The sequence below is a fragment of the Balaenoptera musculus genome, chromosome 17 (genome assembly GCF_009873245.2).
Source record: "Balaenoptera musculus isolate JJ_BM4_2016_0621 chromosome 17, mBalMus1.pri.v3, whole genome shotgun sequence".
Taxonomy (NCBI): domain Eukaryota; kingdom Metazoa; phylum Chordata; class Mammalia; order Artiodactyla; family Balaenopteridae; genus Balaenoptera; species Balaenoptera musculus.
In genome coordinates, this window is record NC_045801.1 from 47,310,411 (window position 1) to 47,321,963 (window position 11,553).

The window sequence follows — 11,553 nt, forward strand, 5'->3', positions numbered from 1 at the left end:
TTGTTTTTCTCCTAGGTTCCCAGACGTGTAATGAACTTTTATACCTCCTTAACTTTACCTAGGCTTCTCCTCTTATATTTCATAGTGCTCCCATCTGCCTTGAAATATTCTCTGCCTCAGGTAGAAAGTACCTACTTTCAAAAGTCAGCTGCAACGGCTGAAAAGCCTGAAAATACAGGGGAGGAACAATCCTTTCCCTGAATCACTTTTTTCCTAAATTATAGTAGTAATCTCAATGTGCCAGAATTATCTATTGACATGTTTTTCTCTAGCCAGCATTTGAGCATCTCAAAGGTAGTCACTATGTCACATTCATCTTTGTGTATCCAATAGTTATCATCAATTATCCTCATTCTTGATACAGAGTTGCTTCTCAAACATTTACTGAGTGAATGACTCTGTTCCTAACTTATATGCATAGGGTTATGAATCATTTTGTAGAGTATGCACATCATTATGGAAAGAATAGCCTAAAAATAACTTAAATTATATACATTCAACAGATTTTACTCAGAAATAGAGACCTAAAAGATGTATTAGAACATTACATGCCTTCACATAAGCATGTAAAGAAGTGACAAATATTGTCTTAGTGGCTAGCACGAGATTTCTCTTTAGAGAAGGAAATCCCTTGATAAGTCAATGCAAGATATATCAGTTCCAGGAATGAGATCTGGCTACCTTATAAAAGATGGACCAGGGTCCCAAGAATACCATCAGTGTGGAGGGTAACCCCAGCATCCTTGGCAGAACCAGCAAAATGATCCCTCACTAGACTGGTTTCTATAGCGCTTACTTCTGAGATCCCTATTTTGGGAAATAAAGAGGAGTTTCCCTTGAAAGAGGGAGATAATCCCTCAGATTTCACTTCTGAATCCACTTTGGAGACCCACCCTCTTAACCTCCAATAGGGTCCAATACCTTGGGTCAATCTATGCATGTGGTACTGTCAATCAAATGTGGTTCAAAGAGCACTCTAAATTATAAACAATGTGACACAACTGTGAATTTCCAGAAACCCCAGTGAGTGACATAACAGCCTGCCCTATGGTCCTCCTAGGGGATGAAGTTCTTTTAACATCTGGAAATATGTACTAAAGGGCCTAACAATAATCCTAGCAGCTACTAGCAGCAACTTCAGGTAACAATTAGGCACTGGTTTACTTATCATGTTGAGGCAGAGGCAGTAACACTCATCAAATATTCTATTTGCTCCCAACACTTCCTAACCTCTTTGCATCTTGATGAAGACATATGACTACTTCTGGCCAAAAACATGAGTGGAGAAAAGCCTGTGCATGATTCTCCAGTCTCTCGCTCTTCCCCTGCCATGATGTCTGAGTGGAGAGCTCTAATCCAAATGGTGCTGCTACAGGACTGCAGAGCCTACATCAATCCAGATGCAGAGCCCACTGTCAACCACAATAATATGTTTCAGGAGCAAGAAATAAACTTTTTTATGTTAAACCACTGATATTTGGAGGTTGTTTATTACTGACAATGCAATTTAGCCTAGTCTGGCTAATACACATTATTCAAATATAGGGGTGGTTTTTTCTTCAGTTATCCTTAAATAATACTTCAACAGACATTTATTATCTACTATGTGCCAAGCACTCTACTGAATATTTAGGATATATCAGTTAACATTTTTAAAATGTTGTCCTTGTGGAGTTTATATTCTAATCAAGAAAATCACGATCACTATCAATAATCATGACCATTAAGTACAAAGAATGTTGACAAATAAAGGAGATACTGTCATAATATTATTAAGGACATTATTATTTATATGTGAGTTTTTCTTATTCACAAAATTAGAATATGCTTACTTTAGCTGAGTACATATTATATAATTGATTTACCTTTGGTTCAATATTTGCTTCAAATTATTTAAAATATGCAGCATTTTGAAAGGAGCACTAACAATTTTAACAATTTTGAAGAAAGGTGAATGAAGAAGCAAGCAGTCTACTGCTTAGCCAAAGGTCATCGTCATGCTAAATATAGTACAGGTTGTGCTCACTGAGAGAAGTCAGTCATCATCAGCTTCCAATCATTATTTGAAAGGCATTTAGAGGGCAAAGCCAGATTTCTTCTTCTCATTTGCTAAGATAAAACACTGATCCAAGTGTCTCAAATTCAAGTGCCTTTGGTTCCAGGAAAGTAGTAAAAGAGTAAAGTAAACCAGATTTTTTGTGTGTCAACTGCTAAAAATATAACTATTTTTTATTTAATTGAAATATCGTTTAACTATGTCTAATAATGCAAACATGTATTATAGCAGAGATTACATTTTAAATTGTACCTTAAATATACACATTGGCAGAATCAAGGTGGCAGAGTAGGAGGACACAGAGTTTAAGTCTCCTCACAGCTAGGGCTCCTGCTAGATGCTGGTGGGGGACCTCGGACACCTAAGTTGATGGGAGGAATCCTCATTCGATCAGGTAGGATGTGGGAGGGAAGGGGAAAGGCAAGGAAAAATGGAGGTGGGATGGGACCAGCACCCCTGAGGGAGGCTGGGGGAGGGGAGAGGTTCCCATGCTCGGAAGGGCTCACTCAAGATGAGGAGATCAGCGGGGATTGGAGGGGGATGTGGTGTCTCCCCTGCCCGCTTGGGCCCTGGAAATCCTGCTGGGATCCCAGGTCTTAAAGCCCAGATCCCAAGGCCTCCTCCAGCCAGATGAGTCCCAGGCCTGAGCGTCCTCCCCCGACCAGGCCTCTTCTAGTTGCATGGGTCCCAGGCCTGAGCCCCCCCATGTCCAACGCCTCTTCTGGCTGCATGGGTCCCAGGCCTAAGCCCCACCCCCACCAAAGCTTCCTCTGGCTGCATGGGTCCTGGCAGCCTGAGTGCCGTCCCTGACAGGGCCACCTCTGGCCACATGGGTCCAGGTGGGTTGAGTGCCGCCCCACTCCAAGGCCTCCTCTGACTGTACTGGCCCCTGTGAGTGAACCGATGGAGGTCTGTACCCCAGCACTGGTGCTCTGGGCCAGCTCCAGGAACAGACACTGGTGAGAGGAACACATGCAGAAGTGGGGCTGACACAGTGGGTCCAGAGACTTCCCTAGAGGTCTTGGAGGCCTACTGGGGAGGTGGGAGTAGGATGTAGGTCACCATCGGGACAAGAACATTGATAGAGGAGGTACCAGGGAATTTTTTATTTTTTTATTTTTCATTTCTTATTTTTTAATTTTTTAATATTTTTATCTTTTATTCTTACTTTTTTACTTAATTAAAATTCTTTATGTTGTTTATTTTTTTGCTGTTCTGTTTTGTTGTTGTTGTTTAATTGTTATTTTTCTAATATATTTTTTAGTTTTTATTCTTTGTTATTGTTATGCTCTTTTCTGTTTGTTGATTTTTTTCTTTTCTTCTCTTCTTTTTTTTTTTTTTTTTCTTTTGCCTCTCCACTCAGCCTGCAGGCTCTTGGTTCTCAGGGCAGTGGTCAGGCCTAAGCACCTGTGTTGGGAGTACCAAGACCAAGTGCTGGACTAACAGAGAACTTCAGGTCCCATGGAATATTAATTGGTGTGAGGTCTCCCAGAAGTCCTCATCTCAGCACCAAGACCTGGCTCCACCCAACTGCCTGCAAACTCCAGGGCTGGATGCCTTAGGGCAAACAACCAGCAAGAAAGAAACACAGCCCCACCCATCAAAAAAAAAATGAAATGATAAAAAAAAATTAGGAAGGAGCAAAAAAAAAAACATACAAAACCAAATAAATGAAGAGGAAATAGGCAACCTACCTGAAAAAGAATTCAGAGGAATGATAGTAAAGATGATCCAAAAACTTGGAAATAGAATGGAGCAACAGATCAAGAAAATACAAAATATGTATAATAAGGGCCTAGAAGAACTAAAGAACAAACAGTGATGCACAACACAATAACTGACATGAAAAATACTCTAGAAGGAATCAATAGCAGAATAACTGAGAGACAAGAACAATAAGTAAGCTGGAAGACAGAATAGTGGACATAACTGCTGAGGAGCAGAATAAAGAAAAAAGACAGAAAAGAAATGAGGACAGTCTCAGAGACCTCTGGGACAACATTAAAGGCACCAGCATTCGAATTATAGGGGTCCCAAAAGAAGAAGAGAAAGAGAAAGGGTCTGAGGAAATATTTGAAGAGATTATAGTCAAAAACTTCCCTAACTTGGGAAAGGAAATACCTGCCCAAGTCCAGGAAATGCAGAGTCTCATACAGGATAAACCCAAGGAGAAACACACCAAGACACATATTAATCAAACTAACAATAATTAAAATCAAGAAAAAAACATTAAAAGCAGCAAGGAAAAAGCAAAAAATAATATACAAGGGAATCCACATAAGGTTATCAGCTGCTTTTCAGCAGAAACACTGCAGGCCAGAAGGGAGTGACAGGATATATTTAAAGTGATGAGAGGGAAAAACCTAAAACCAAGATTACTCTAACCAGCAAGGATCTCATTTGGATTTGACAGAGAAATCAAGAGCATTACAGACAGGCAAAGACTAAGAGAATTCAGAACCACAAAACCAGCTTTACAACAAATGCTAAAGGAAATTCTACAGGCAGGAAACACAAGAGAAGGAAAAAACCTAAAAAAAGAACCCAAAACAATAAAGAAAATGGTAATATGAACACATATATTGATAATTACCTTAAATGTAAATGGATTAAATGCTACAACCAAAAGGCATACATTGGGTAAATGGAAACAAACAAAAAAAAGGCCTGTATATATCTGTCTACAAGAGACCCACTTCAGACCTAGGGACACATGCAGACTGAAAATGAGGGGATGGAAAAAGATATTCCATGCAATTGGAAATCAAAAGAAAGCTGGAGTAGCAATACTAATTTCAGAGAAACTACAATTTAAAATAAAGACTCTTGCAAGAAATAAAGAAGGACACTACCTAATGATTAAGGGATCAATCCAAGAAGAAAACATAACAATTGTAAATATTTTTTAACATCTTTATTGGAGTACAATTGCTTTACAATAGTGTGTTAGTTTCTGCTTTATAACAAACTGAATCAGGTATACATATACATATATATCCATATCTCCTCCTTCTTGCATCTCCCTCCCACCCTCCCTATCCCACCACTCTAGGTGGTCACAAAGCACCAAGCTGATCTCCTTGTGCTATGTGGCTGCTTCCAGTAGCTATCTATTTTACATTTGGTAGTGTATATATATACATGATGCTCTCTCACTTTGTCCCAGCTTACCCTTCCCCCTCCCCATGTCCTCAAGTCCATTCTCTACATCTGCATCTTTATTCCTGTCCTGCCCCTAGGTTCTTCAGAACCATTTTCTTTTCTTGTTTTTTAGATTCCATATATATGTGTTAGCATACAGTATTTATTTTTCTCTTTCTGACTTACTTCACTCTGTATGACAGTCTCTAGGTCCATCCACCTCACTACAAATAACTCAATTTCGTTTCTTTTTATGGCTGTGTAATATTCCATTGTATATATGTGCTACATCTTCTTTACCATTCATTTGCCAATGGACACTTAGGTTGCTTCCACGTCCTGGCTACTGTAAACAGATCTGCAATGAACATTGTGGAACGTGACTATTTTTGAATTATGGTTTCTCAGGGTATATGCCCAGTAGTGGGATTGCTGGTTCGTATGGTACTTCTTTTTTAGTTTTTTAAAGAACATCCATACTGCTCTCCATAGTGCCTGTATCAATTTACGTTCCCACCAACAGTGCTAGAGGGTTCCCTTTTCTCCACACCCTCTCCAGCATTTAATTTTTGTAGACTTTTTGATGATGGCCATTCTGACTGCTATGAGGTGATAGTTTAGTTTCTTCAAAACTCATTAGAGTTTTGATTTGCATTTCATTTAATTCCTAGATTTCAATTATTTCCTAGATTTTTTGATGGTGGCCATTCTGACTGGTGTGAGGTGATAGTTTAGTTTCTTCAAAACTCATTAGAGTTTTGATTTGCATTTCTCTAATGATTAGTGATGTTGAGCATCCTTTCATGTGTCTGTTGGCAATCTGTATATCTTCTTTGGAGAAATGTCTGTTTAGGTCTTCTGCCCATTATTGCATTGCGTTGTTTGTTTTATTGATATTGAGCTGCATGAGCTGCTTGTAAATGTTGGAGATTAATCCTTTGTCAGTTGCTTCATTTGCAAATATTTTCTCCCATGCTGAGGGTTGTCTTATTGTCTTGTTTATGGTTTCCTTTGCTGTGCAAAAGCTTTTAAGTTTCATTTGGTCCAATTTGTTTATTTTTGTTTTTATTTCCATTTCTCTAGGAAGTGGGTCAAAAAGCATCTTACCGTGATTTATGTCATAGAGTGTTCTGCCTATGTTTTCCTCTAAGAGTTTTATAGTGTCTGGCCTTACATTTTGGTCTTTAACCCATATTGAGTTTATTTTTGTGCATGGTGTTAGGGAATGTTCTAATTTCATCTTTTACATGTAGCTGTCCAGTTTTCCAGCATCACTTATTGAAGAGGCTGTCTTTTCCGCATTGTATATGCTTGCCTCCTTTATCAAAAATAAGGAGACCATATGTGCATGAGTTTACCTCTGGGCTTTCTATCCTGTTCCATTGATCTATATTTCTGGTTTTGGGACAGTTCCATACTGTCTTGATTACTGTAGACTTGTAGTATAGCCTGAAGTCTGGAAGCCTGATTCCACAAACTCCATTTTTCTTTCTCAAGTTTGCTTTTGCTGTTCGGGGTCTTTTGTGTTTCCATACAAATTCTGAAATTTTTTCTTCTAGTTCTGTGAAAAACGCCATTGGTAGTTTGATAGGGATTGCATTGAATCTGTAGATTGCTTTGGGTAGTATAGTCATTCTCACAATGTTGATTCTTCCATTCCAAGAACATGGTATATCTCTCCATCTGTTTGTATCATCTTTAATTTCTTTCATCAGTGTCTTATGCGTTTCTGCATACAGGTCTTTTGTCTCCTTAGGTGGGTTTATTCCCAGGTATTTTATTCTTTTTGTGGCAGTGGTAAATGGGAGTGTTTCCTTAATTTCGTTTTCAGATTTTCCATCATTAGTGTATAGGAATGCAAGAGATTTCTGTGCATTAACTTTGTATCCTACTACTTTACCAAATTCATTGATTAGCTCTAGTAGTTTTCTGGTAGCATCTTTAGGACTCTCTATGTATAGTATCATGTCATCTGCAAACAGTGACAGCTTTACTTCTTCTTTTCTGATTTGGATTCTTTTTATTTCTTTTTCTTCTCTGATTGCTGTGGTTAAAACTTCCAAAACTATGTTGAATAATAGTGGTGAGAGTGGACAACCTTGTGTTGTTCCTGATGTTAGAGGAAATGGTTTCAGTTTTTCACCATTGAGGATGATGTTGGTTGTGGATTTGTCATATGTGGCCTTTAATATGTTGAGGTAAGTTCCCTCTATGCCTACTTTCTGGAGGGTTTTTATCATAAATGGGTGTTGAATTTTGTCCAAAGCTTTTTTTGCATCTATTGAGATGATCGTATGGTTTTTCTCCTTCGGTTGGTTAATATGGATTATCACATTGACTGATTTGATTATATGGAAGACTCCTTGCATTCGTGGGATAAATCCCACTTGATTATGGTGTATGATCCCTTTAATGTGCTGTTGTATTCTGTTTGCTAGTATTTTGTTGAGGATTTTTGCATCTATGATCATCAGTGATACTGCCCTGTAGTTTTCTTTCTTTGTGATATCTTTGTCTGGGTTTGGTATCAGGGTGATGGTGGCCTCGTAGAATGAGTTTGACAGTGTTCCTCCTTTTGCTATATTCTGCATTCACCTGTTAAGCCATCTGGTTCTGGGATTTTGTTTGTTGGAAGTTATTTACTCTCAGTTTCAATTTCATTGCTTGTGATTGGTCTATTTATATTTTCTATTTCTTCCTGATTCAGTCTCAGAAGGCTGTGTTTTCTAAGAATTTGTCTAATTCTTCCAGGTTGTGCTTGCAATAATCTCCCATGATCCTTTGTATTTCTGCAGTGGCAGTTACTTCTTTTTCATTTCTAATTCTATTGATTTGAGTCTTCTCCCTTTTTTTTGTTGATGAGTCTTGCTAATAGTTTATCATAATTTTTTATGTTGTCCAAGAACCAGCTTTTAGTTTTATTGATCTTTGCTATTGTTTCCATCATTTCTTTTTCATTTATTTCTGATCTGATATTTATGATTTCTTTCCTTCTGCTAACTTTGGGGTTTTTTTGTTCTTCTTTCTCTAATTGCTTTAGGTGTAAGGTTAGGTTGTTTATTTGAGATGTTTCTTGTTTCCTGAGGTAAGACTGTATTGCTATAAACTTCCCTCTTAGAACTGTTTTGCTGCATCCCTTAGGTTTTGGGTTGTCTTGTTTTCATTGTCATTTGTGTCTGGGTATTTTTAAATTTCCTCTTTGATTTCTTCCGTTATCTCTTGGTTATTAGGTAGTGTATTGTTTAGTCTCCATGTGTTTGTATTTTTTACAGACTTTTTCCTGTAGTTGATATTTAGTCTCATAGTGTTGTGGTCGGAAAAGATACTTGATACGATTTTAATTTTCTTAAAATTACCAAGGCTTGATTTGTGACCCAAGTTATGATCTATCCTGGAGAATGTTCCATGAGCACTTGAGAAGAATGTGTATTCTGCTGTTTTTGGATGGAATGTCCTATAAATATCAATTAAGTCAAGATGGACTTAATTGTTTAATGTATGATTTAAAGCTTGTGTTTCCTTATTTATTTTCATTTTGGATGATCTGTCCATTGGTGAAATTGGGGTGGTAAAGTCCCCTACTATGATTCTGTTACTGTTGATTTCCCCTTTTATGGCTGTTAGCATTTGCCTTATGAATTGAGGTACTCCTATGTTGGGTGCATAAATATTTACAATTGTTATATCTTCTTCTTGAATCGATCCTTGATCATTATGTAGTGTCCTTCTTTGTCTCTTGTAATAGTCTTTATTTTAATGTCTATTTTGTCTGATATGAGAATTGCTCCTCCAGCTTTCTTTTGATTTCCATTTGCATGGAATATCTTTTTCCAGCCACTCACTTTCAGTCTGTATGTGTCCCTAGGTCTGAAGTGGGTCTCTTGTAGACAACATATATACAGGTCTTGTTTTTATATCCATTCAGCCGTCTTTGTATTTTGTTTGGAGCATTTAATCCATTTACATTTAAAATAGTTATCCATATGTATGTTCCTATTACCATTCTCAATTGTTTTGGGTTTGTTATTGTAAGGCTTTTCCTTCTCTTGTGTTTCCTGCCTAGAGAAGTTCCTTTAGCATTTGTTGTTAAGCTGGTTTGGTGGTGCTGAACTCTCTTAGCTTTTGCTTGTCTGTAAAGGTTTTAATTTCTCCATCACATCAAGTTGAGATCCTTGCTGCATAGAATAATCTTGGTTGTAGGTTTTTCCCCTTCATCACTTTGAATATGTCCTGCCACTCCCTTCTGGCTTGCAGAGTTTCTGCTGAAAAATCAGCTGTTAATCTTATGGGGATTCCCTTGTATGTTAGTTGTTGTTTTTCCCTTGCTGCTTTTAATATTTTTTCTTTGTATTTAATTTTTATAGTTTGATTAATTTGTCTTGGTGTGTTTCTCCTTGGATATACCCTGTATGGGACTCTGCTCTTCCTGGACTTGACTATTTCCTTTCCCATATTAGGGAAGTTTTCAACTATCATCTCTTCAAATATTTTCTCAGTCCCTTTCTTTTTCTCTTCTTCTTCTGGGACCCCTATAATTCAACTGTTTGTGCTTTTAATATTGTCCCAGAGGTCTCTGAGACTGTCTTCAATTCTTTTTATTCTTTTTTCTTTATTCTGCTCTGTGGTAGTTATTTCCACTATTTTATCTTCCAGGTCACTTATCTATTCTTCTGCTTCAGTTATTCTGCTATTGATTCCTTCTAGAGAATTTTTATTTTCATTATTTATTTTCATTTATTGTGTTGTTCATCATTGTTTGTTTGCTCTTAAGTCCTAAGTCTTAAGTCCTTTTTAAACGTTTCTTGTATTTTCTCCATTCTATTTCCAAGATTTTGGATCATCTTTACTATCATTCCTCTGAATTATTTTTCAGGTAGACTGCCTATTTCCTCTTCATTTGTTTGGTTTGTTGGGTTTTTATCTTGCTCTTTCATCTGCTGTGTGTTTTCTGTCTTCTCATTTTGCTTAATTTACTGTGTTTGTGGTCTCCTTTCCACAGGCTGCTGGTTCGTAGTTCCCTTTGTTTTTGGTGTTTGCCCCCAGTGGGTGAGGTCGGTTCAGTGGGTTGTGCAGGCTTCCTGGTGTAGGGGACTGGTGCCTGTGTTTTGGTGGATGAAGCTGGATCTTGTCTTTCTGGTGGGCAGGACCATGTCTGGTGGTGTGTTTTGGGGTGTCTTGACCTTATGATTTTATGCAGCCTCTCTGCTAATGGGTGATGTTGTGTTCCTGTCTTGCTAGTTGTTGGCACAGGGTGTCCAGCACTGTAGTTTGCTGGTGGTTGCGTGGAGCTGGGTCTTAGCATTGAGATGGAGATCTCTGGGAGAGCTTTTGATGTTTGATATTACATGGAGCCGGGAGTTCTCTGGTGGACCAATGTCCGGAACTCAGCTCTCCCACCTCAGAGGCAGAGACCTGACACCTGGCCGGAGCACCAAGACCTTGTCAGCCACACGGCTCAGAAGAAAAGGGAGAAATAAAGAAAGAAAAATAATAAAATAATTACAGTAAAGAATTAAAAAATTATTAAAATTAAAAAAAATTAAAAAGTAATAAAAAAAAAGAGAGAACAACCAACCCAAAAAAACAAATCCACCAATGATAACAAGGGCTAAAAAGTATCATAAGGAAAAAACAAAACAAAACAAAAAAACAGAAAAATGGACAGACAAAACCCTAGGACAAATGGTAATAGCAAACCTATACAGACAAAATCACACAAAGAAGCATACACATACACACTCATAAAAAGAGAAAAAGCAAAAAGTTATATATATATATATATATATATATATATATATATATATATATATATATATATATATATAAAAGGAAGAGGCAACCAAATCGATTAACAAATCTACCAAGGATAATGAACTCTAAATACTAACGTAAGATAAACATAAAACCAGAAACAAATTAGATGCAGAAAGTAAACCCCACGTCTACAGCTGCTCCCAAAGTCCATCACTTCAATTTTGGGATGATTCATTTTCTATTCAGGTATTCCAGAGATGAAGGGTACATCAAGTTGATTGTGGAGATTTACTCCACTGCTCCTGAGTCTGCTGGGAGAAATTTCCCTTTCTCTTGTTTGTTCACACAGTTCCTGGGGTTCAGCTTTGGATTTGGCCCAAATCTGCGTGTAGGTCGCCTGAAGGCATCTGTTCCTGCCACGGCAGGATGGGGTTAAAGGAGCAGCAGATTCAGAAGCTATGGCTCACTCAGGCCGGGGGGTGGGGAGGGGTATGGAATGCCAGGCGAGCCTGTGGCTGCAAGGCTGGCATGACGTTGCAACAGCCTGAGGCATGCTGTGTGTTCTCCTGGGGAAGTTGTCCATGGATCACAGGACCCTGGCA